Below are 27072 nucleotides of genomic sequence, written 5' to 3'. Positions count from 1 at the left end.
GCGGAAGCGGAGGTGTTCGGCTGTGAGTAGGTGTGAATGTCCGACCATACTTGCTGAAAAATATGACAAAGCAGTTTTCACTTGGTTCTAGTGAAGGAATTCATTTTATATCAAAATCCGAAATTGTGTAGAACTCGTGGAAATAAGTTTATTCTTTGATTCCTAAAGGTTTAATGTTGTTCTTTGGTATACTGCAAAGTAATACTTTCTATTTTGTTGAAACCGATTCAGACATCGATGAATATGAAGGACAAAGCAGTTTTAACTTGGTTTGAGTGAAGGAATTCATTTTATATCAAAATCCGAAATTGTGTAGAACTTGTCAATCGACGCTTATTCTCGGATTCCTGAAAAGGTTTAGAGTTGTTCTTTCCTATCCTGCAAAGTACAACGTTCTTTTTTTGTTTAAAGCTATTTAGACATGGATAAATATGAAGGACAAAGCAGTTCCTTCTGTGGGTACAGTAGCTCCTGGAATATGGTGACTGCAGGCCCTGAGCCTGGTGGACATAAGGCCCTCCTGCCCTGTGTTGGGTCCCAGGTTGCGGGGATGCCTATTGCAGCCAGTCTCTGGCTGCCCTCTCCGGGGTGGGAGGGACCAGGCGGATGAATTAATTATTCTGCTAGTTTATATATTTTAAACATAAACAATAAACATTTATAAAACTTCCCTTGGCAAGGCAAATCTGTTTGGCATAAAAGGTATGCAGACTACAATTCTGCTGCCATAATGCACAACTCTGGATTTTGATATAAAATGAATTCCTTCACTCAAACCAAGTTAAAACTGCTTTGTCCTTCATATTTATCCATGTCATAATAGCTTTAAAGAAAAAAAGAACGTTGTACTTTGCAGGATAGGAAATAACAACACTAAACCTTTAGGAATCCGAGAATAATCTTATTTTCACGAGTTCTACACAATTTCGGATTTTGATATAAAATGAATTCCTTCACTCAAACCAAGTTAAAACTGCTTTGTCCTTCATATTTATCCATGTCTAAATAGCTTTAAACAAAAAAAGAACGTTGTGCTTTGCAGGATAGGAAAGAACAACTCTAAACCTTTTCAGGAATCCGAGAATATGCGTCGATTGACGAGTTCTACACAATTTCGGATTTTGATATAAAATGAATTCCTTCACTCAAACCAAGTTAAAACTGCTTTGTCCTTCATATTTATCCATGTCTGAATAGGTTTCAACAAAAAAGAAAGTATTACTTTGCAGTATACCAAAGAACAACACTAAACCTTTAGGAATCCGAGAATAAGCTTCTTGTCACCAGTTCTACACAATTTCGGATTTTGATATAAAATGAATTCCTTCACTCAAACCAAGTTAAAACTGCTTTGTCCTTCATATTTACCCATGTCTAAATAGCTTTAAACAAAAAAGAACGTAGTACTTTGCAGGATAGGAAAGAACAACACTAATTTTTTTCATGAATCCGATAATAAGCTTCTTTTCACGAGTTCTACACAATTCCGGATTTTGATATAAAATGAATTCCTTCACTCAAACCAAGTTAAAACTGCTTTGTCCTTAATATTTATCCATGTCTGAATAGGTTTCAACAAAAAAGAAAGTATTACTTTGCAGTATACCAAAGAACAACACTAAACCTTTAGTAATCCGAGGATAAGCTTCTTTTCACCAGTTCTACACAATTTAGGATTTTGATATAAAATGAATTCCTTCACTCAAACCAAGTTAAAACTGCTTTGTCCTTCATATTTATCCATGTCTGAATCGGTTTCAACAAAATAGAAAGTATTACTTTGCAGTATACCAAAGAACAACACTAAACCTTTAGGAATCCGATAATAAACTTATTTCCACGAGTTCTACACAATTTCGGATTTTGATATAGAATGAATTCCTTCACTCAAACCAAGTGAAAACTGCTTTGTCATATTTTTCAGCAAGTATGGTCGGACATTCACACCTACTCACAGCTGAACACCTCCGCTCCCGCATTTGATGGTGTATAGTCGGGCATTCTCACCATTTCTCATCAGGTTTTTAAATTATGATCTGACATTCACACCTGCTTTTGATGTTGTATGGTTGGGCATTCGCACCTTTTTTTATCCATTTTTCAGGAATTATGGGTGGACATTCACACCTTCTTGCAGCTGAACACCTCCTCTCCCGCATATGATTGTGTGCGGTTTGATATTCAAAAAATTTTCTTTCATGTTTTCTAGCAATTATTGATGGACATTGAGACCTTCTTGCAGCTGAACACCTCTGCTCCCGCTTTTGATGGTGTATAGTCGGGCTTTCGAGCCTTTTCTTCCCCGGTTTTTACAAATTATGGTTGGACATTTAGACCTTCTTGCAGCCGAAAACCTCCGTTCCCTCTTTTGATCATACATTGTCCGGCATTCGCACCTTTTCTTACCCGGTTTTTACAAACCATGGTCGGACTTTCACACCTTTTAGTAGCCAAACAACTCCGCTCCCGCTATTGATTGTGTACAGTCGGGTATTTTAACGTTTTCTTACCCGCTTTTTACCAATTATGGTCGGACATTCACACCTTCTTACAGCGGAACACCTCCGCTCCCTGTTTTGATCATTTATGGTCTGGCAATACTACCTTTTCTTACCCATTTTTGAGTAATTATGGCTGGACATTCACAGCTTCTTGCAGCCGAACACCTCTTCTCCTGCTTTTGATGATAAATGGTCCGGCATTCTTACCTTTTCTAACACATTTTTCAGCAATTATTGTCGGTCATTCACACCTTTCTCATCAGCTTTTTGCAAATTATGATCTGACATTCACACCTACTTGCAGCTGAACACCTCGGCTTCCGCTTTTGATGGTGTATATTTTGGCATTCGAACCTTTTCTTACCCGCTTTTTACAAACCATGGTCGGACTTTCACACCTTCTTTTAGCCGAACAACTCCGCTCCCGCTATTGATTGTGTAGAGTCGGGTATTTTAACCTTTTCTTACCCGCTTTTTACCAACTATGGTCGGACATTCACACCTTCTTGCAGCGAAACACCTCCGCTCCCTCTTTTGATTGTGTATGTTCGGTCATTCGAACCTTTTCTTACCCGCCTTTTACAAACTATGGTCGGAAATTCAAACCTTCTTGTGGCCGAACACTTCCACTTCTGCTTTTGATGATGTATAGTTGGGCATTCACACCTTTTCTTACCCATTTTTCAGTAATTATTGGTGGACATTCAGACCTTCTTGCAGCTGAACACCTCCGCTCCCGCTTTTGATGGTGTATAGTCAGGCTTTCGAGGCTTTTCTTCAACGGTGTTTACAAATTATGGTTGGAAATTCAGACCTTGCAGCCGAACAACTCCGCTCCCTCTTTTGATCATACATTGTCGGGTATTCGCACCTTGTCTTACCCGCGTTTTACAAACCATGGTCGGACTTTCACACCTTCTTGTAGCCGAACAACTCCGCTCCCGCTATTGATTGTGTACAGTCGGGTTTTTTAACCTTTTCTTACCCGCTTTTTACCAACTATGGTCGGACATTCAAACCTTCTTGTAGCAGAACACATCCACTTCTTCTTTTGATGATGTATGGTTGGGCATTCGCACCTTTTGTTACCCATTTTTCAGGAATTATTGGTGGACATTCACACCTACTTGCAGTCGAACAGCTCTGCTCCCACTTTTGATTATGTTTGGTTGGATATTCGAACCTTTTCTTAACTGCTTTTTACAAACTTTGGTCGGATGTTCACACCTTCTTGCAGCCGAACACCTCCGCTTCCTCTTTTGATGGTATATATTCGGGCATTCGCACCTTTTCTTACCCGCTTTTTACAAACTATGGTCGGACATTCAAACCTTCTTGTAGCCGAAAACCTCCACTCCCTCTTTTGATCATACTTTGTCGGGCATTCACACCTTTTCTTACCCGCTTTTTACAAACTATGCTCGGACATTCAAACCTTCTTGTAGCCAAACACATCCACTCCTGCTTTTGTTGATGTATGGTTGGGCATTCGAACCTACTTGTTGCCCGCTTTTCATTAATTATGGGTGGACATTCACACCTTGTCGCAGCCAAACACCTCCGCTCCCTGTTTTGATCATGTATGGTTGGACATTCGCACCTTTTCTCACCCGCTTTTTGCAAACTATGGTCGGTCATTCACAGCTTCCTCTCCACCATACTTGTATGGTGGGATATTCACACCCACTTGCATCCGAAGATCTCCGCCCCCACTCTTGTTGATATTTAGTCGGTCATTCACACCTTACCCGTTTTCTTGCCGCCAAACACCTCTGATCTCACTTTTGATGATGTAAGATTGGGCATTCAGACCTTGCTTTTCCTGCTTTTCACCAACTATAGATGGACATTCACACCTTCTTGCAGCCGAACACTTCCGCTCCACCTTTTAGGTTTCTATCACACCTTTTTTTTCACCGCATTTTATAGATTATGGTCGGAAATTCTCAACCACTCATCCGAAGACCTCTCCTCCCGCTTTTGTTAATATATTTGAACTTTAGTCAGACATTCACACCTACTTGCCGCCGAACACCACCTCTCTAGCTTTTGATGATGTATGGTCCGGCATTCTTACCGTTTCTAACACATTTTTCAGCAATTATGGTAGGACATTCACACCTTCTTGCAGCTGAACACCTCCTCTCCCACTTATGATCATGTGCGGATTGATTTTCGAAAATTTTCTTTCATGTTTTCTAGCAATTAATGATGGACATTTAGACCTTCTTGCAGCTGAACACCTCCGCTCCCGCTTTTGATCATACATTGTCAGGCATTCGCACCTTGTCTTACCCGCTTTTTACAAACTTTAGTCAAACATTCACACCTTTTTGCAGCCGAACACAGTTTTTTGCAGCCGAATTTGGGCATTCGAACCTTTTCATACCCACTTTTTACCAAATATGGTCGGACATTCCCACAGTCTTACAGCGGAACACCTCCGCTCCCTCTTTTGATGGTGTATGTTCGGGCATTCGAACCTTTTCTTACCCGCTTTTTACAAACTATGCTCAGACATACAAACCTTCTTGTAGCCGAACACATCCACTCCTGCTTTTGATGATGTATGGTTGGGCATTCGAACCTACTTGTTGCCCGCTTTTCATTAATTATGGGTGGACATTCACACCTTGTCGCAGCCAAACACCTCCGCTCCCTGTTTTGATCATGTATGGTTGGACATTCGCACCTTTTCTCACCCGCTTTTTGCAAACTATGGTCGGCCATTCACAGCTTCCTCTCCACCATACTTGTATGGTGGGATATTCACACCCACTTGCATCCGAAGACCTCCGCCCTCACTTTTGTTGATATTTAGTCGATCATTCGCACCTTACCCGCTTTTGGCAAACTATCGCCTTCTTGCAGCCAAAAACCTCTGATCTCGCTTTTGATGATGTAAGGTTGGGCATTCAGACCTTGCTTCACCTGCTTTTCACCAAATATAGTCGGACATTCACACCTTCTTGCAGCCGAACACTTCCGCTCCACCTTTTAGTTTTCTCTGGGCATTCACACCTTTTTTTTCAACGCATTTTATAAAAACACCACAGGAACACCGTATTGAGGCTTTGTTCTGACCGCTCATTCGGTTCGCGTTTCTTTCAAGCAATTCTCCTGGTTAGCCCGCACTCGGCTCGCTCCCAGAGCCGTGTTAAAGTCTACTTCGCATTCACTCTCTTTTCTCAGCAGACTAAAAGAAACTTCCATCCTGCACCGCTGTTTGCTTTTTCACAAGAGCAGAGGAGAGCGCACCGTTCCCAGCGGCACTGCAGTACCGGGTCGATGCTTGGAGTGAACGGAGCAAGCTCCTTTTTCAAATCCTATTGATAAAAATCCATTTAATATGTAGTCCTTGCATAGACATATCACATATTAAACTGATAAAAACAGATACTACACTTGATCTTAGCCAAAAGGCCGAGAAGCGATATCTGTCCACTGGTTCACGTCCGAGGGCCCTTCCTGGCACAATGCGCACTTGTAGCGGTGTTCTTTTTATGGCCATAGTGTCACTTTGCACCTCCACCCACCCGCTGCACTGAGCACTCTTCAACCCTTTTAAATGGTATAACTTTACACTACCGCATGCTCCAGCGAGCACCATTCAAGCAACAACTTTGCACTCCAGCTTTGAACATCGGCACAGTCGCAACAAGTAAGGCGACTCTACTCAGAGAAGTCACTCTGCACAGTAACAAGATTTCTTTTGCACAGACAGAAAGGGCTTCATCCACAAAGGTAAAGCCTGCCAAAAATAGAAACAACTCATTAGTGCTGCTCAACGTTGTACTTTGCAGTAAAAGAAAGAGCAAATCTAAAGTTTCAGGAATCCGAGAATAAGCTTACTTCCATGAGTTCTTCACGATTTCGGATTTTGCTATAAAATGAATTCCTTCACTCAAACTAAATTAAAACTGCTAAACCGCTAATCTGTTACATGCAAGGCAGATGTCAAATTCACCGAAATAGGATCTAAGGGTATTTGGCCAATCGAGCTGTAGCAGCTTCGGTAAAAGAGTATAAGTTGAAGAGTTTGTGAATAAAGGTGTGCGCACACATAGTGAGTTGTAGGAAAATAGGCAGGGAGCAATGCCGGCTGGGGTATAGGTTCTTGTATGTTGTCTGACTGTTTGATTTGAATGTGTTGTGTAAGTGTCCTGTTGAATGTTACATGTTTGGGCTTTGACACGCTTCACTGTGGTTGTTAACTGTGTGGTGTGTCCTGAAATGTTATATGTTTGGGCTGTGTGACATGCTTAATGCTTTTCAGTAGCAACCCACTTATTCATATATAGCAACTGACAACATAAGAAGTCCGGACATACTTTGATAGCAGTTGTAGAAGTATCCTTATTGATAATAGATAAACTAATTCATAGTGATAGAACAGTAGATGAAGAGGTGCCTGCACATGTCTCATGAAAATAAAATGGGTGTATGATTGCTGACGGCAGAGCAATACTGCCAAACTTATGAGTTCTTGTGGCAAACTTGATTCAGTGTCTTGACGTGTATACGCTGTTTCGCTGACTTGTCACAAGAAACAAAGTGTGTTTGATAAGATCCTACCATTTTATTACGGGAGGATCAGTATGTATGGATTCTGATGTGACTGATAAACCCATTCGTATCTTAAGCATAATCTAATACGTGAGACAACGCCCTGGCACACAATCAAAAAAAAAAAGAGAGAGAGCGGTTTTGTGTCCCCACAGTCCATAATGTAGAAAAGAGAGAAAAAAGCCTTTCTGATTTGGTGTGTGTGCTCACAGTGCAGAGTGTAGAGAAAAGAGAGAAAAGAAAGCCGTTTTGGTGTCACGGGAGTTGTGACTTAAACACACACAGTTTTAAAGTGAATACTAACTGAGAAATGAAAAAGGTGAAGAGTTTAGAAGCTTGGTTCAAGAGCAAAACTTGGTTTATGATCAGCTGAGTCTCTAAACAGAACAGCAAAGGGCTTCATCGAACATTTAAAAAAGATTCAGATTGTTAGAATATCCAGAATTTATAGGAATGGTGGTGATTACTCTTATTTTCTAGAATGGAAATAACTGCACCATGTCTGTTTTATGAATTTAAGGGGCTAAAAAGTTTTGTTCTCGTTTTTCTATGATTAACCGAATGTATGTGAGAGTCCAAACAGACAGAAGGGTTACGGCCGAGCGCTGGACCTTCCAAAAAAGATGAGACAGGCTGGACCCGTGCCATACTAGTTAAGACCTGCCTGTGGATAACAGGTTCTTTAAACTCTCACAAACTCACACACGTTCGCACACATACACCCATACACACACACATTCTTGAACTTGCTGCAAGATTAAACCTTTGCATTAACTGACTCCAGCAACTCTGAGTCTCATTGAGAGACTTTTCTCAACAATTGGGTCCTCAAACCAGATCTCAACGTTTTTTCCGCTGTCCAGGGTCGGAGCTGAAACCGTGCACGGGGGAGTCCAGTACTCCTAATGAAAGACCCCCTGCTGAATTGCGGTAATTAGGGGCCAGTGTCCACTGAAAGGGGGAAAAAGGGACGAGATCGTACTTTTGAATCAATGGCCAGAAGCCATTGGCAGTGCAGGCATCAACAATAATGGTGTTATTTCACCCATTAACACTTAAGGTACCTCATGCAGTGGCTGTGATATGGTTACTTAACAAAATATCTTTACCAGACATCTCTCCTACATAACAGTTCTTCTTTCACAGCCACACCTTGTTGTCGAGAGATGTGCTACACTTAATCCATCCACACTGCTACCTACCCCACAGATGGAAAGCCTCATGATTGCATGTCAGAAATAACCATCAGTGTTTTACCCAGGCCAGACTTAACTGATATACGTTATGAAAATGCAGAAATAACTATATTTATTCAACAGGTCAAGCAAAAAACCCTGATGGCACAAATGCTACAGGATTTACAGTAGTAACAAAAACTGAAGTTTTCTTAAAACAACCACTACCAAAAAATTACTCTGTTCAAGCGGTCGAATTGGTAGCTTTAACTGAAGCTTGTAAATTAAATAACAAAAAGGTTGTTAACGTTTACACTGACAGTCAGTATGCTAAGTGTGACCAAATTTCATCTGCAGAGGCAAAAGTTTGCAAAGCATGGAGATCTGTGAGGGAGTCTTCTGCCTGCAAAGAGAGGGAAGCAAAAACAGGAAAAGATTTAGCTGCTTGCTTAGCTGCAGCATCAGCTCTGGCATTGCCACAAGCAACAGGATCGTCTGAGTTAGTGTGAGCCGCACACTTACAGACCGAGATTGCTGTAGGCAAAAGGATCGCATCAAGAAGATCAGAAACCTGCTTGGAGTTCAGAATAGTTTTACCATCTGATTTAAGGAAATGCCTGTGTTTCCACAGCGCACCAAAGTCATGAACAACACCAAAAGCCTATCTGGAATCTGTGTAAATAGTGACTTACCAGCTGCCAACTTACAAGCTTCAGTAAGTGCAATAAGCTCAGTAGTTTGAGCAGAGAAACGTTTAGGAAGAGAACCAGACAACAAAGTGTCATGTGAAGAACATACTGCAAACCAAACACAGTTAGTACCTGTGGCTGGATCACGCAAAGCTGATCCATCTACAAAAAGAATCATGTCAGAGTTTGGAAGAGGAGTCTCTAAAAGATCAGGTCGGGGTGTACAAACTTGTTCCAAAACAGCTTCACAGTCATGAGGCTCCCCATCCTCAGGAGTTGGAAGCAAAGTAGCAGGATTCAGAACAGTACAACGTTTAACAGTGACATTTGGCATATCACAGAGGTGTATCTGAGCCAACGAGCAGTTGAAAGATGTGAAGTTTTCTGCTCGAGAAGAATAATGGCAACAGCATGAGGAACCAAAACAGTCAAATTAGCGTAGCCCACAATATCTTGGGAGGCCAGGACAGCTTTCTCTGCAGCTGCAACAGCACGAAGACAACCAGGCAGGCCTGCAGCCACAGAGTCCAGTTTTGCTGAGAAATGAGCCACTGGCCTTTGCCTGCCCCATGTTCCTGCATAAGAACAGATGTCATACAACCATGCTTCTCATCAACTGCCTGTATGAAAGGTTTATGAGGATCTGGAATGCCAAGTGTTGGTGCTGTTTGAAGAGCCAGCTTAAGCTGACTAAAGGCTGATTCAGCCTCAGGAGTCCATGGAACACGATCAGCTGACTGGAGGCCTTTACCATGGATAAGAGCACCTAAGAGAGCTTCGAGAAAAGAGTAGTTAGGAATAAAGTTCCTGCAGTAAGATGTTATACCTAAGAATGACATAAGCTGTTTTTTAGTAACCGGTTTAGGAATGATCTGAACTGCAGCAACACGTTTAGGAGAAAGTGAGCGCCCATCCTTAGAAATCACATGACCCAAAAAGGTGACTTCGTCCTGTACAAACTGTAAATTAGAAAGGCTGGCTTTATGGCCATAAGAAGGAAGATGTTTCAACAGATTCACTGTCTTTTTCACACTGTTGTTTAGATGGACTACATAAAAGGATGTCATCCACATACTGCAAAAGAGCAGAGCCTGTGGTTGATTGAAGTTAATCCAGACTAGCTTTGAGGGCAGCATTGTAAATAGTGGGACTTTCACAGTACCCCTGGCATAACCGGGTAAAAGTCCAAGATCTCCCTTCAAACTAAAAAGCAAACCAAAATGGGCTATCAGGGTGCACTGGCGACAAGTCAACCACTGAGAAAAACTGTGCATCTGATGTAATTTGAGACAAAATAGTGTGTGGGTTGGGCACAGTAGGAGCATGTGGCTGAACTGCAGCATTCACCGCTTGGAGGTCCTGTACAAAACGCCATTCATCTGGCTGGCCAGCATCTTTAATCTTTTTAACAGGAAACAATGGAGTAAGCACAGGTGAATTTTCAAAATGAACAATAACGCCTGTTTTCTGAAAAGATTGAAAAACAGGTTTAATCCCTTTAATTGCTTCAGGCTTAAAAGGGTATTGTTTTTTACATGGACAAAAGTCTGATTTAGGGGTGACAATTACTGGTTCACAGCCTTTTATCAACCCCACATCATATTTGCTCTTAGCCCAAAGATCATTGGGCACTTCAGCCAACATGGGTATCGAAGACAAATCTGTTTCAGATAAAAAACATGCTTCAAAATGTGATTCTGTGGTAGGAATTAAGTCCACAGTTCTTTGACAATGCATTGTACTCAAAAATGTTTTTTTGTACGCTGACAATCGTTCAGAAAACATCAAATTTGGATCAGCAGGTGAAACGGTCCACTCCATTTCTCTCTGACATGTAGCAACAAACTCTCCCACACCTTGTCACTGCCAGTGTGTACGTTTGGCCAAGGAAATGTGAGGGCGAGTACCACAAACATTAAAAAAATCGAAGTGCTCTGGAGTGAGCGACACAGCCAATAAAGTAGGCGCACATATTTTTTCACTTCTTCTCATAGTCATTGTCAGGCCCCAAAGAAATGTGTGATGTGCAGTGCAAATCAGTAGGTTGCATGAAATCAGAAAGGGGTGAAACTAACGCTTTTGCTTCTTCCACTAGTTGTTGTGAAAAAGGAGAGCTGGGAAGTTTCCACTCATAAGCATATGTAAGTGCCGATGAATCAAACTGCACTGCTGTGAAAACTTTGTCAGACTGTAACATAACCTTAACACCCTCTGGTGTAGAAGTTAAAATAATGCCTAATTTACACATGAGATCACAGCCCATCAGGTTAATGGGACACAACTCTGATAACAAAAATGAGTGTTTGAAGGAGAGCTCATCGGGAGTGACAACACGCAATGGGCATTGTCATTTTCTCCTTCACAACCTGGCCTGATGCAGACATAGAGTAAACGTGGTTTCCACTTAACTTTGGAGGACAATCAAACTCCCCTGACGTCACTACTGATGAACATAAGTTCCTATATTCTGAGAGAAATATCTTTGCTCTAGGACGGAAATAGCATGCAAAACTTTACTACGTGAATCACAGTCGGCAAGCGTTTCTTCACTACACAGAGCAGGAAAAATGTGTGAGTGTGTTTATGCTATCACCCATTAGTGGAGGCTCCGCTGCCGCGTGACGTCCAGAACCTGCCTCCCACCCTCAGTCAGCCTTTTGCCCAATTTCATCACTTTTCAGCTGTGGACAGTCCTTCTTCCAGTGTCCAGTCTGGCCACAGTAAAAACAAATATTCGGATCATAGCTCTGGCGTGGCCCATTTCGACCTCCTCTCCCACACGTCCACGTCTTCGACTTCGGCCTCGTCCTCTGTTTACACACACTGCGTAATACATGGTCATGGCTGCCAAATGCAGCTCCTTTTCACACTTGTCCCTTTTGGTTGTCTTACGCGTCTCAACTTGGTTATGAGCATGGCGAGCATATCGGCGAACGTCAGCCAAACGAGGACCCTCACACCATCCCACGTAAATGTTCTTTACTTCAGTGGCGACATCTGGCATGAGGCCTTTAATTATTGCATCGCAAACTGTGGCCTTCTCTCAGCCAAACACCTCTGATCTCGCTTTTCATGATGTAAGTTCCTGCGTATGCTGCCGCTTACCTGGATGACGTCATCATCCATAGCAACAGCTGGGCGGAGCATGTTCAGCAGATGGCGGCAGTGCTGGAGTCACGGGGCTCACGGCCAAACCAAAGAAGTGTGCAGTTGGATGGAGGGAGGTACGGTATCTGGGGTACCACTTGGGCGGCGGACAGGTGCGTCCACAGGTAGACAAGACAGCAGCGATTGCAGCCTGCCCAAAACCTAAGACCAAGAAAGAGGTGAGGCGGTTTTTGGGGCTGGCCGGATATTACCGGCGATTTATTCCCAACTTCGCGGAGCTGACCAGCCCTTTGACCAACCTTACCCGAAAAGGTGCCTCTGATCCGGTCCGGTGGACGAAGCAGTGCCAGGTGTCACTTGAGAGGGTAAAGCAGACCCTCTGTGGGGAGCCTCTTCTCCACACACCTAACTCCTCTCTCCCATTTGTCCTGCAGACTGATGCATCGGGAAGGGGGTTGGGGGCTGTTCTGTCCCAGCAGGTGCGGGGCGTTGACCACCCAGTGCTTTACATCAGCCAGAAACTATCCGAGAGGGAGACCAGATACAACACGGTGGAGAGGGAGTGCCTGGCCATCCGGTGGGTGGTCGGCGCTTTGCGGTATTACTTGCTGGGGCGCCCATTCACCCTTTGCTCGGACCTTGCTCCCCTCCAGTGGCTCCACCGAATGAAAAATGTCAATGCACGGATCACCCGCTGGTATCTGGCACTACAGCCTTTTAAATTCAAAGTGGTCCATAGGCCGGGGGCACAGATGGCTGTGGCCGACTTCCTTTACAGCTCGCATGGCGAGGTGTGTGTGTGTGTGTGTGGGGGGGGGGGGGAAGTTGGGGCCGGACCGCTCCCCGGCCAAGGTCAGGCGGTGGAGGTATGTGGAGGGGGCGTGGTGCATCAGCTGCAGGAGAGAGCTGTGGAGAGAGCTCTGGGGAGCAGGACTAGGTGAGTGATTAGTACACCGGCAGTCACTTGTCTAATCACTCTCCTCTTTAAAAAACTCAGAGCTGTAAGGAGGATTGAAGTGGAGTCGGCAGCACGAACCGGGAGGGAAGGCCTGCGAACGACTCCACATTCATGAAAAAGGGTTAAATAAACTATACGTTGAACCGTCCTCTGTCTCTGAGTCTCTCTGAAAGAACCCGCAGTGGCAACAGGCCGCCTCAATGTGGAATTATTAAAGACAGTAAAGGACGATCTCTCTCGTTGGAAGTCCTTACCTATATCACTTATGGGGAGAGTTACAACCATTAAAATGATGATACTACCAAAAGTTAACTATCTGTTCTCAATGATCCCCATAAAACCACCTGCTACTTGGTTTAAGTCACTAGATTCATGCATCTCTAAATTTCTGTGGAAAAACAAACCACCACGTATTAGTTTAAAAACCCTACAGAAGACCAAGGACAGGGTGGATTAGATTTACCTAATTTTCAGCACTATTCCTTAGCCAATAGGTTACAGTATATATCAAAATGGTTTAAACCTAGCCCAATAGATGAACATGGATAAGTATAGAACAAGCATTGTGTGATAATCTGGAAATCTCTGACCTGCCACTTATTAGTCAAATAGTGAAAAATCACAAATGTTTCAAAAGCATTAACATCAGCACCTCTCTGACAGCCTGGTGGGAATTTCTTAAAATAACAAAGTCTTCACTTGTCCCGTGTAAGCTTACACCCATCTGGAACAATCCTGACATCCTGCAAAACAAAAAAATGCTAAACTTTAACTCTGTGGAAGATCAAAGGAATCAAACATCTGGAACATATAATCCAAAATGGACATTTTATTTCATTTGATGAGCTCATATCACAACATGAGATAGGCAGCAATAAATTCCTAGAATATCAACAACTTAAGTCTATAATAACAAAGAAATATATCCTCGACCAACCAGACTTACAACTCCCGATTAGGGTAGCAGAATTTCTAAGCATCTGCACCCCTAAACTACTATCAAAAATATATAAATTATTGTCTAAGATAGATGACACAATGTCTCTACCGTCCTCAAAATGGGAGGCAGATTTATCCATCAGTTCTAGTCATAGCTTCTGGCCACAAATATGTTTGAACACCTTCACAATGACTCGAAATCCTAATTTACAGCTCATACAATACAAAATTCTTCATAGAACACACTATACAGGACAAAGGATGTTCAGGATGGGTCTAACACACTCAAACATCTGCTCACATTGCACAGATAACACACCTGATGATTATGCACACGCTTTGTGGTTTTGTGCGCCTGTCCAGAAGTTCTGGCTTGAAGTCTGTGCGGACCTATCAACATGGCTAAAGTGTAGCATTCCTGCATGCCCCACACTGTGCATACTGGGTGACTTAGACAACATCAACGTGGAATTTAGCTTAGCACACATGATCCTCACAGTGTTATGTATAGCAAAGAAAACTATTCTCATGAACTGGAAAGCGAAGAACAATCTGTGTATTAACCAGTTTAGAAATTTTCTTTTAGATTATATTAGCATGGAAACAATGTCTGCTTCCTCAAAACATCAATTGGCTGAATTTAATTCTCTCTGGTCCCCTCTGATTAGCTTGATCACATAGTGTTGGTGGTGGGTTGATGTCCCGTCGCTCTGGGCGGTTGGGTGTGTGCTGGGGGGGGGCTGTGTGGCTTCGGGCGTCTGGTGGTCTCTCGGGTCGTGGGGACCGGGTTGGTCATTGCTGGGGGGGACTGTGTGTCGGGCTTGGAGGGCAGTTTTGGGGGCTTGCGGGTGGGGCTGTCTTGCGGTGTGGGGCGGGGTCCCTGAGGGCCTTGGGGTGGTGGCTGCTGGCTCTGTACCGGGTGACGGGGCCGCTCTGGCGTGGGTGGTGGAGCTGGGCCTGGACCTGGTGGCTTGCCGCTGCCTTGTGCCCGGGGCGGGGCCCTGCCTGTGCCTGGGGGGTCTGGGTTGCCCTGGACATGCCACAGTATGCGTGGGTTGGTGCAGGTCCTGGTGCCGGCCTTGTTGCTCTGGGAACTCCAAGGTGTCCGCAGGTGGTTGTTTTTTTTAGGGTGTTGGGGCGTGCGGTGAGGAGGAGGGGGTCTGTATGGGGGTGTGCTTTTCCCCTGTTGGGGGGGGCCTGGGGGGGCCTGGGTGATGGTGGGTCTCAGGCCCGGGCTGCTGCGACTGGTGTGACCGGGTGATTTGTTTGTTTGTTTGTTTGATTTTTGTTGTTGTTTGTTTGTTTTTGTAGAGGTTCTCTGGGGTGGGGTTGGGTTGAGTGGGGTGGGGCGGGATGGGTTCCTTCTGGGGGTACAGTAGCTCCCGGAATATGGTGACTGCAGGCCCCGAGCCTGGTGGACATCAGGCCCTCCTGCCCTGTGTTGGGTCCCAGGTAGCGGGGATGCCTATTGCAGCCAGTCTCTGGCTGCCCCCTCCGGGGTGGGAGGGACCAGGAGGATGAATTATTTATTCTGCTAGTTTATATATTGTAAACATAAACAATAAACAATTATAAAACTTCCCTTGGCAAAGCAAATCTGTTTGGCATAAAGGTATTCAGACTACAATTCTGCTGCCATAATGCACAATTCCGGATTTTGATATAAAATGAATTCCTTCACTCAAACCAAGTTAAAACTGCATTTTCCTTCATATTTATCCATGTCTAAATAGCTTTGAACAAAAAAGAACGTTGTACTTTGCAGGATAGGAAACAACAACACTAAACCTTTAGGAATCCGAGAATAAGCTTATTTTTACGAGTTCTACACAATTTCGGATTTTGATATAAAATGAATTCCTTCACTCAAACTAAGTTAAAACTTCTTTGTCCTTCATATTTATCCATGTCCAAATAGCTTTAAACAAAAAAGAACGTTGTACTTTGCAGGATAGGAGAGAACAACACTAAACCTTTTCAGGAATCCGAGAATAAGCGTCGTTTCACGAGTTCTACACAATTCCGGATTTTGATATAAAATTAATTCCTTCACTCAAACCAAGTTGTGATATGTCTATGCAAGGACCACATATTAAATGGATTTGTATCAATAGGAGTTGAAAAAGGAGCTTGCTCCGTTCACTCCAAGCATCGACCCGGTACTGCAGTGCCGCTGGGAACGGTGCGCTCTCCTCTGCTCTTGTGAAAAAGCAAACAGCGGTGCAGGATGGAAGTTTCAGGGACCCCAAGATGAAACTTTCTTTTAGTCTGCTGAGAAAAGAGAGTGAATGCGAAGTAGACTTTAACACGGCTCTGGGAGCGAGCCGAGTGCGGGCTAACCAGGAGAATTGCTTGAAAGAAATGCGACACCGAATGAGCGGTCAGAACAAAGCCTCAATATGGTGTTCCTGTGGTGTTTTTATAAAATGCGGTGAAAATAAAGGTGTGAATGCCCCATAGAAAACTAAAAGGTGGAGCGGAAGTGTTCGGCTGCAAGAAGGTGTGAATGTCCGACTATATTTGGTGAAAAGCAGGTGAAGCAAGGTCTGAATGCCCAACCTTACATCATCAAAAGCGAGATCAGAGGTTTTTGGCTGCAAGAAGGCCATAGTTTGCCAAAAGCGGGTAAGGTGCGAATGACCGACTAAATATCAAGTAAAAGTGAAGTAAAATATAAATAAAAGTGGGGGCGGAGGTCTTCGGATGCAAGTGGGTGTGAATATCCCACCATACAAGTATGGTGGAGAGGAAGCTGTGAATGGCCGACCATAGTTTGCAAAAAGCGGGTGAGAAAAGGTGCGAATGTCCAACCATACATGATCAAAACAGGGAGCGGAGGTGTTTGGGTGCGACAAGGTGTGAATGTCCACCCATAATTAATGAAAAGCGGGCAACAAGTAGGTTCGAATGCCATACCATACATCATCAAAAGCAGGAGTGGATGTGTTCGGCTACAAGAAGCTGTGAATGTCCAGCCATAACTACTCAAAAACGGGTAAGAAAAGGTAGTATTGCCAGACCATAAATGATCAAAACAGGGAGCGGAGGTGTTCCGCTGTAAGAAGGTGTGAATGTCCGACCATAATTGGTAAAAAGCGGGTAAGAAAAGGTTAAAATACCCGACTGTACACAATATATAGCGGGAGCGGAGTTGTTTGGCTACTAAAAGGTGTGAAAGTCCGACCATGGTTTGTAAAAAGCGGGTAAGAAAAGGTGCGAATGCCGGACAATGTATGATCAAAAGAGGGAACGGAGGTTTTCGGCTGCAAGAAGGTCTAAATGTCCAACCATAATTTGTAAAAACCGGGGAAGAAAAGGCTCGGAAGCCCGACTATACACCATCAAAAGCGGGAGCGGAGGTGTTCAGCTGCAAGAAGGTCTGAATGTCCATCAATAATTGCTAGAAAACATGAAAAAAAATGTTCGAATATCCAACCGCACATGATCATAAGTGGGAGAGGAGGTGTTCAGCTTCAAGAAGGTGTGAATGTCCACCCATAATTCCTCAAAAATGGGTAAAAAAAAAAGGTGCGAATGCCCAACCATACATCATCAAAAGCAGGACTGGATGTGTTCGGTTACAAGAAGGTTTGAATGTCCGAGCATAGTTTGTAAAAAAATTTCCAGTTCACTCCATTAAATGCTTTTTCTGCATCTAGAGAGTCGATTGTGGTTTCCAAGTTGTTGATGGTAGAATAGTCTATGAGATTAATGATCCGGTTTGTGAACGAACTGTTGTGCCTACTGCTCTTCAGCCTGTCAAATGAAACGTAGAATTTAAAACGTGACAAATGAACGAAGACCCAAGGAGTTGAGTCGTAAACTAATCAATACTGTTTCCTGTGCGAGCACCCGTCAGTCGAGGAGTTGAGTCATGAACGAATCAATACTGTTTCCTGTCCTGCTGACTGAGCTTATGAAGCTGCCGCCTGCCATGTGGTGAGGAAGGGTACTGCATGAAAATGAACGAATCACTCACTGAGACAACTCGTTACTCCCGAGTCATATAAAAAATTTGTTCATGTCGAACGAATTGCTCACGAACGACACATCACTATCTATTTGACGAGTTATGCATGAATTCGGATTTTGCAATAAAATTAATTCCTTCTCTCAAACCAAGTTCAAACTGCTTTGTCCTTCATATTTATCTACTTCTAATCTAGTTTCAACAATAAACAACCCCACATCATATTTGCTCTTCGCCCAAAGATCATTGGGCACTTCAGCCAACATGGGTATCGAAGACAAATCTTTTTCAGATTAAAAACATGCTTCAAAATGTGATTCTGTGGTAGGAATTAATTCCACAGTTCTTTGACAATGCATTGTACTCAAAAATATTTTTTTGTATGCTGACAATCGTTCAGAAAACATAAAATTTGGATCAGCAGGTGAAACGGTCCAATCCGTTTCTTTCTGACATGTAGCAACAAACTCTCCCACACCTTGTCAATGCCAGTGTGTAGGTTTGGCCAAGGAAATGTGAGGGCGAGTACCACAAACATTAAAAAAATCGAAGTGCTCTGGAGTGAGCGACACAGCCAATAAAGCAGGCGCACATATTTTTTCACTTCTTCTCATAGTCATTGTCAGGCCCCAAAGAAATGTGTGATCTTCAGTGCAAATCAGCAGGTTGCATGAAATCAGAAAGGGGTGAAACTAACGCTTTTGCTTCTTCCACTAGTTGTTGTGAAAAAGGAGAGCTGGGAAGTTTCCACTCATAAGCATATGTAAGTGCAGATGAATCAAACTGCACTGCTGTGAAAACTTTGTCAGACTGTAACATAACGTTAATACCCTCTGGTGTAGAAGTTAAAATAATGCCTAATTTACACATGAGATCACAGCCCATTAGGTTAATGGGACACAACTCTGATAACAAAAATGAGTGTTTGAAGGAGAGCCCATCGGGAGTGACACACGCAATGGGCGATATCATTTTCTCCTTCACAACCTGGCCTGATGCAGACATAGAGTAAACGTGGTTTCCACTTAACTTTGGAGGACAATCAAACTCCCCTGACGTCACTACTGATGAACATGTTCCTATATTCTGAGAGAAATATCTTTGCTCTAGGACGGAACTAGCATGCAAAACTTTACTACGTGAATCACAGTCGGCAAGCGTTTCTTCACTACACAGAGCAGGAAAAATGTGTGAGTGTGTTTGTGCTATCACCCATTAGTGGAGGCTCCGCTGCCGCGTGACGTCCAGAACCTGCCTCCCACCCTCAGTCAGCCTTTGGCCAAATTTCATCACTTTTCAGCTGTGGACAGTCCTTCTTCCAGTGTCCAGTCTGGCCACAGTAAAAACAAATATTCGGATCATAGCTCTGGCGTGGCCCATTTCGACCTCCTCTCTCACACGTCCACGTCTTCGACTTCGGCCTCGTGCTCTGTTTACACCAACTGCGTAATACATGGTCATGGCTGCCAAATGCAGCTCCTTTTCACACTTGTCCCTTTTGGTTGTCTTACGCGTCTCAACTTGGTTCTGAGCATGGCGAGCATATCGGCGAACGTCAGCCAAACGAGGACCCTCATACCATCCCACGTAAATGTTCTTTACTTCAGTGGCGACATCTGGCATGAGGCCTTTAATTATTGCATCGCAAACTGTGGCCTTCTCTCAGCCAAACACCTCTGATCTCGCTTTTCATGATGTAAGGTTGGGCATGCAGACCTTGCTTCACCTGCTTTTCACTAAATATAGTCGGACATTCACACCTTCTTGCAGCCGAACACTTCCGCTCCACCTTTTAGTGTTCTATCACACCTTTTTTTTCACCGCATTTTATAGATTATGGTTGGAAATTCTAAACCACTCTCATCTGAAGACCTCTCCTCCCGCTTTTGATCATAGATTGTCAGGCATTCGCACCTTGTCTTACCCGCTTTTTACAAAATTTAGTCGAACATTCACACCTTTTTGCAGCCGAACACAGTTTTTTGCAGCCGAATTTGGGCATTCGAACCTTTTCATACCCACTTTTTACCAACTATGGTCGGACATTCACACCGTCTTACAGCGGAACACCTCCGCTCCCTCTTTTGATGGTGTATGTTCGGGCATTCGAACCTTTTCTTACCCGCTTTTTACAAACTATGCTTGGACATTCAAACCTTCTTGTAGCCGAACACATCCACTCCTGCTTTTGATGATGTATGGTTGGGCATTCGAACCTACTTGTTGCCCGCTTTTCATTAATTATGGGTGGACATTCACACCTTGTCGCAGCCAAACACCTCCGCTCCCTGTTTTGATCATGTATGGTTGGACATTCGCACCTTTTCTCACCCGCTTTTTGCAAACTATGGTCGGCCATTCACAGCTTCCTCTCCACCATACTTGTATGGTGGGATATTCACACCCACTTGCATCCGAAGACCTCCGCCCCCACTTTTGTTGATATTTAGCCGATCATTCGCACCTTACCCGCTTTTGGCAAACTATGGCCTTCTTGCAGCCAAAAACCTCTGATCTCGCTTTTGATGATGTAAGGTTGGGCATTCAGACCTTGCTTCACCTGCTTTTCACCAAATATAGTCGGACATTCACACCTTCTTGCAGCCGAACACTTCCGCTCCACCTTTTAGTTTTCTATGGGGCATTCACACCTTTTTTTACACCGCATTTTATAAAAACACCACAGGAACACCGTATTGAGGCTTTGTTCTGACCGCTCATTCGGTGTCGCGTTTCTTTCAAGCAATTCTCCTGGTTAGCCCGCACTCGGCTCGCTCCCAGAGCCGTGTTAAAGTCTGCTTCGCATTCACTCTCTTTTCTCAGCAGATTAAAGAAACTTCCATCCTGCACCGCTGTTTGCTTTTTCACAAGAGCAGAGGAGAGCGCACCGTTCCCAGCGGCACTGCAGTACCGGGTCGATGCTTGGAGTGAACGGAGCAAGCTCCTTTTTCAACTCCTATTGATAAAAAGCCATTTAATATGTAGTCCTTGCATAGACATATCACATATTAAACTGATAAGTACAGATACTACACTTGATCTTAGCCAAAAGGCCAAGAAGCGATAACTGTCCACTGGTTCACGTCCGAGGGCCCTTCCTGGCACAATGCGCACTTGTAGCGGTGTTCGTTTTATGGCCATAGTGTCACTTTGCACCTCCGCCCACCCGCTGCACTGAGCACTCTTCAACCCTTTTAAATGGTATAACTTTACACTACCGCACGCTCCAGCGAGCACCATTCAAGCAACATCGGCACAGTCGCAACAAGTAAGGCGACTCTACTCAGAGAAGTCACTCTGCACAGTAAAAAGATTTCTTTTGCACAGACAGAAAGGGCTTCACCCGCAAAGGGAAAGCCTGCCAAAAATAGAAACAATTCATTAGTGCTGCTCTCCACGGAAGTCTTTAGTAAAAGGCGACAGACTTGTACATTATGAAGAGAAACCAGTGTATGATTATCCATCACTGCGGGAGCAGGGCATCAGGCTAGTTGGCATAGCCACCTTCCCCATGGTGAGCTTTGCTTGGTTGAGACGCTTGCTCCCCCCCCTTGCTCCTCGGCTGACCAAGTAGGAACAATCGGGCCCTATTCGATGGCTGCCTTGTCTTTTACTCTGTGCAAAAGACAAGGCAGCCACAAACAACACGGGAACACCGTATTGAGGCTTTGATCTGACTGCTCATTCGGTGTCGCGTTTCTTTCAAGCAATTCTCCCGGTTAGCCCGCACTCGGCTCGCTCCCAGAGCCGTGTTAAAGTCTGCTTCGCATTCACTCTCTTTTATCAGCAGATTAAAAGAAAGTTTCATCTTAGGCTCCCTGAAACTTCCATCCTGCACCGCTGTTTGCTTTTTCACAAGAGCAGAGGAGAGCGCACCGTTCCCAGCGGCACTGCAGTACCGGGTCGATGCTTGGAGTGAACGGAGCAAGCTCCTTTTTCAACTCCTATTGATAAAAATCCATTTAATATGTAGTCTCGCATAGAGGACATATCAGACATTAAACTGATAAGAACAGATACTACACTTGATCTTAGCCAAAAGGCCGAGAAGCGATACCTGTCCACTGGTTCACGTCCGAGGGCCCTTCCTGGCACAATGCGCACTTGTAGCGGTGTTCTTTTTATGGCCATAGTGTCACTTTGCACCTCCGCCCACCCGCTGCACTGAGCACTCTTCAGCCCTTTTAAATGGTATAACTTTACACTACCACACGCTCCAGCGAGCACCATTCAAGCAACAACTTTGCACTCCAGCTTCGAACATCGGCACAGTCGCAACAAGTAAGGCGACTCTACTCAGAGAAGTCACTCTGCACAGTAACAAGATTTCTTTTGCACAGACAGAAAGGGCTTCATCCGCAAAGGTAAAGCCTGCCAAAAATAGAAACAACTCATTAGTGCTGCTCAACGTTGTACTTTGCAGTAAAAGAAAGAGCAAATCTAAAGTTTCAGGAATCCGAGAATAAGCTTACTTTCATGAGTTCTTCACGATTTCGGATTTTGCTATAAAATGAATTCCTTCACTCAAATTAAATTAAAACTGCTAAACCGCTAATCTGTTACATACAAGGCAGATGTCAAATTCACCGAAATAGGATCTAAGGGTATTTGGCCAATCGAGCTGTAGCAGCTTCGGTAAAAGAGTATAAGTTGAGGAGTTTGTGAATAAAGGTGTGCGCACACATAGTGAGTTGTAGGAAAATAGGCAGGGAGCAATGCCGGCTGGGGTATATGTTCTTGTATGTTGTCTGACTGTTTGATTTGAATGTGTTGTGTAAGTGTCCTGAAATGTTATATGTTTGGGCTGTGTGACATGCTTAATGCTTTTCAGTAGCAACCCACTTATTCATATATAGCAACTGACAACATAAGAAGTCCGGACATACTTTGATAGTAGTTGTAGAAGTATCCTTATTGATAATAGATAAACTAATTCATAGTGATAGAACAGTAGATGAACAGGTGCCTGCACATGTCTCATGAAAATAAAATGGGTGTATGATTGCTGACGGCAGAGCAATACTGCCAAACTTATGAGTTCTTTTGGCAAACTTGATTCAGTGTCTTGACGTGTATACGCTGTTTCGCTGACTTGTCACAAGAAACAAAGTGTGTTTGATAAGATCCGACCATTTTATTACGGGAGGATCAGTATGTATGGATTCTGATGTGACTGATAAACCCATTCGTATCTTAAGCATAATCTAATACGTGAGACAACGCCCTGGCACACAATCAAAAAAAAAAAGAGAGAGAGCGGTTTTGTGTCCCCACAGTCCATAATGTAGAAAAGAGAGAAAAAAGCCTTTCTGATTTGGTGTGTGTGCTCACAGTGCAGAGTGTAGAGAAAAGAGAGAAAAGAAAGCCGTTTTGGTGTCACGGGTGTTGTGACTTACACACACACATTTCTGAATTGAGAAAGGAAATTATTTTAGAGAAAGCACTAGAGTTTAGATCCCACATTTGTTGATAGGCATTCATTTAATTTTTCTTTTAATCAGTTTTAAAGTGAATACTAACTGAGAAATGAAAAAGGTGAAGAGTTTAGAAGCTTGGTTCAAGAGCAAAACTTGGTTTATGATCAGCTGAGTCTCTAAACAGAACAGCAAAGGGCTTCATCGAACATTTAAAAAAGATTCAGATTGTTAGAATATCCAGAATTTATAGGAATGGTGGTGATTACTCTTATTTTCTAGAATGGAAATAACTGCACCATGTCTGTTTTATGAATTTAAGGGGCTAAAAAGTTTTGTTCTCGTTTTTCTATGATTAACCGAATGTATGTGAGAGTCCAAACAGACAGAAGGGTTACGGCCGAGCGCTGGACCTTCCAAAAAAGATGAGACAGGCTGGACCTGTGCCATACTAGTTAAGACCTGCCTGTGGATAACAGGTTCATTAAACTCTCACATACACAAACTCACACACGTTCGCACACATACACCCATTCACACACACATTCTTGAACTTGCTGCAAGATTAAACATTTGCATTAACTGACTCCAGCAACTCTGAGTCTCATTGAGAGACTTTTCTCAACAATTGGGTCCTCAAACCAGATCTCAACGTTTTTTCCGCTTTCCAGGGTCGGAGCTGAAACCGTGCACGGGGGAGTCCAGTACTCCTAATGAAAGACCCCCTGCTGAATTGCGGTAATTAGGGGCAAGTGTCCACTGAAAGGGGGAAACAGGGACGAGATCGTACTTTTGAATCAATGGCCAGAAGCCATTGGCAGTGCAGGCATCAACAATAATGGTGTTATTTCACCCATTAACACTTAAGGTACCTCATGCAGTGGCTGTGATATGGTTACTTAACAAAATATCTTTACCAGACATCTCTCCTACATAACAGTTCTTCTTTCACAGCCACACCTTGTTGTCGAGAGATGTGCTACACTTAATCCATCCACACTGCTACCTACCCCACAGATGGAAAGCCTCATGATTGCATGTCAGAAATAACCATCAGTGTTTTACCCAGGCCAGACTTAACTGATATACGTTATGAAAATGCAGAAATAACTATATTTATTCAACAGGTCAAGCAAAAAACCCTGATGGCACAAATGCTACAGGATTTGCAGTAGTAACAGAAACTGAAGTTTTCTTAAAACACCAACTACCAAAAAATTACTCTGTTCAAGCAGTCGAATTGGTAGCTTTAACTGAAGCTTGTAAATTAAATAACAAAAAGGTTGTTAACGTTTACACTGACAGTCAGTATGCCTTCTCAACTGTACATGTGTTAACACAGCATTGGAAAAACAGGTATGTTGACATCCACAGCTAAATGTATAAACTACAAATATTTTAGCATTATTAGATGTTATTCAATTGCCATCTACAATAGACTCGTATGAATGACCGGAAGGAAAACCATACTGCCAAAGAATTTGTTTAAATATGCTGCAGTATTGAGCCACGGACCATGTCATGTCTCAACAGGAGGGATGGAAGCAATAATGAACAAGGTTTTTACAGCATATGGTTTTACTAATTATTGAATTTTTTTTTTTAGAATAAATAAATGAATAAAGTTTTGTCTAGCAGGTCAAATATGTGCAAAATACATTCCACAGGGCAATCTAAGACCAAAACGAAGATAATTCCCTAAGCCAGTGTATCTTTTTCAACATATTTGTTTGTATTTCATTATTTCATTATTGTGTAGATTTCATTGAACTAAATTAATGTTAAGGGAAACGATTCTGCTCAGTGACAACAGAGGTTTTTACCAAATGGTCTGAAATATTTCCATGTGCACAAGCAGATGCACTCTCAGTAGCAAAATCACGCGGAAAATAACTCATTTCTAGATTTGAAATTCCTGAAAAGATCTTCAGTGATAATTTGACACACTTTGTAAACTATGTCATCTCACTGATGGCAAAGAACTTAAAATAGATCTTAGAAACCACTGTGATATAGAAGGTTTCGCTAACACATTGGAATTGTTTTACTATTTACATATGCATGTGCAGTGAAGAATTGCTTGCTGCTGATAAATGCAAAGAAGAACAGCTTACACATAGATGCTCACATATAGGCTGCTGAATGCAATGAAGACCTGCTTATCCAGTAAAGTTCAATGTCAATGTGTAATATTCAATTAGGATTTGCAAAACAGTGAAGTTAAACAATGAATGGGTCCATAGTCGGTATGAGAAGACTACAGGAATATTTACCTGGGTGTACGTTCAAACAGAGATGAGAAAATTGCGATAAATTATTGTTTGTTTGTTTGTTAGTATGTATATGAATGTTATGTGTATAAACTGTGTTGAGTTGTAGTTACTCAGTAGTGTCTCAGTGAAACAACCGACGGGGGAAGCCTTGCGGTGACAACAAAAGCAGTGTTTTACTGATCAGTCAAGTTGCTCCAGTGTACTCCATACAAACTGGTTGGCTACTGAAGGGATAGAAAATGGGGAATACTTGTTTTAAAGCAAACAAGGAATTAGATGGGAAAAATACATGTTTTAACGGGACCCAGACAATATTATATAGATGTCGCCACTGAAGTAAAGAACATTTACGTGGGATGGTGTGAGGGTCCTCGTTTGGCTGACGTTCGCCGATATGCTCGCCATGCTCAGAACCAAGTTGAGACGCGTAAGACAACCAAAAGGGACAAGTGTGAAAAGGAGCTGCATGTGGCAACCATGACCATGTATTACGCAGTTGGTGTAAACAGAGGACGAGGCCGAAGTCGAAGACGTGGACGTGTGGGAGAGGAGCCACGCCAGAGCTATGATCCGAATATTTGTTTTTACTGTGGCCAGACTGGACACTGGAAGAAGGACTGTCCACAGCTAAAAAGTGATGAAATTGGGCAAAAGGCTGACTGAGGGTGGGAGGCAGGTTCTGGACGTCACGCGGCAGCGGAGCCTCCACTAATGGGTGATAGCACAAACACACTCACACATTTTTCCTGCTCCGTGTAGTGAAGCAACGCTTGCCGACTGTGATTCACGTAGTAAAGTTTTGCATGCTATTTCCGTCCTAGAGCAAAGATATTTCTCTCAGAATATAGGAACTTATGTTCATCAGTAGTGACGTCAGGGGAGTTTGATTGTCCTCCAAAGTTAAGTGGAAACCACGTTTACTGTATGTCTGCATCAGGCCAGGTTGTGAAGGAGAAAATGACAATGCCCATTGCGTGTTGTCACTCCCGATGAGCTCTCCTTCAAACACTCATTTTTGTTATCAGAGTTGTGTCCCATTAACCTGATGGGCTGTGATCTCATGTGTAAATTAGGCATTATTTTAACTTCTACACCAGAGGGTGTTAAGGTTATGTTACAGCCTGACAAAGTTTTCACAGCAGTGCAGTTTGATTCATCGGCACTTACATATGCTTATGAGTGGAAACTTCCCAGCTCTCCTTTTTCACAACAACTAGTGGAAGAAGCAAAAGCGTTAGTTTCACCCCATTCTGATTTCATGCAACCTACTGATTTGCACTGCACATCACACATTTCTTTGGGGCCTGACAATGACTATGAGAAGAAGTGAAAAAATATGTGCGCCTACTTTATTGGCTGTGTCGCTCACTCCAGAGCATTTAGATTTTTTTAATGTTTGTGGTACTCGCCCTCACATTTCCTTGGCCAAACGTACACACTGGCAGTGACAAGGTGTGGGAGAGTTTGTTGCTACATGTC

At 43.2% G+C, this 27072-nt stretch overlaps 4 non-coding genes and 1 pseudogene across 4 annotated transcripts; 1 reads left to right on the top strand and 4 right to left on the bottom strand.

Moving 5' to 3' along the window:
• Positions 1 to 5748: 5748 nt before the first annotated feature.
• Positions 5749 to 5936, bottom strand: LOC140308037 (U2 spliceosomal RNA). The gene has a single exon (XR_011916047.1). It is a non-coding gene; the product is annotated as a U2 spliceosomal RNA (small nuclear RNA).
• Positions 5937 to 15979: 10043 nt separating this feature from the next.
• Positions 15980 to 16129, top strand: LOC140308074 (U2 spliceosomal RNA; annotated as a pseudogene).
• Positions 16130 to 20783: 4654 nt separating this feature from the next.
• Positions 20784 to 20971, bottom strand: LOC140308036 (U2 spliceosomal RNA). The gene has a single exon (XR_011916046.1). It is a non-coding gene; the product is annotated as a U2 spliceosomal RNA (small nuclear RNA).
• A 275-nt stretch (positions 20972 to 21246) lies between these two features.
• LOC140307822 (U5 spliceosomal RNA) lies at positions 21247 to 21360 on the bottom strand. The gene has a single exon (XR_011915852.1). It is a non-coding gene; the product is annotated as a U5 spliceosomal RNA (small nuclear RNA).
• A 411-nt stretch (positions 21361 to 21771) lies between these two features.
• LOC140307975 (U2 spliceosomal RNA) lies at positions 21772 to 21961 on the bottom strand. The gene has a single exon (XR_011915992.1). It is a non-coding gene; the product is annotated as a U2 spliceosomal RNA (small nuclear RNA).
• Between the last annotated feature and the right edge of the window lie 5111 nt (positions 21962 to 27072).

Source organism: Leuresthes tenuis, unplaced genomic scaffold (genome assembly GCF_036924035.1).
Source record: "Leuresthes tenuis unplaced genomic scaffold, fLeuTen1.0.hap1 SCAF_5, whole genome shotgun sequence".
Classification (NCBI taxonomy): Eukaryota; Metazoa; Chordata; class Actinopteri; order Atheriniformes; family Atherinopsidae; genus Leuresthes; species Leuresthes tenuis.
Note: the sequence above shows the minus strand (reverse complement) of the source record. Positions and strands in the feature narration are given on the sequence as shown.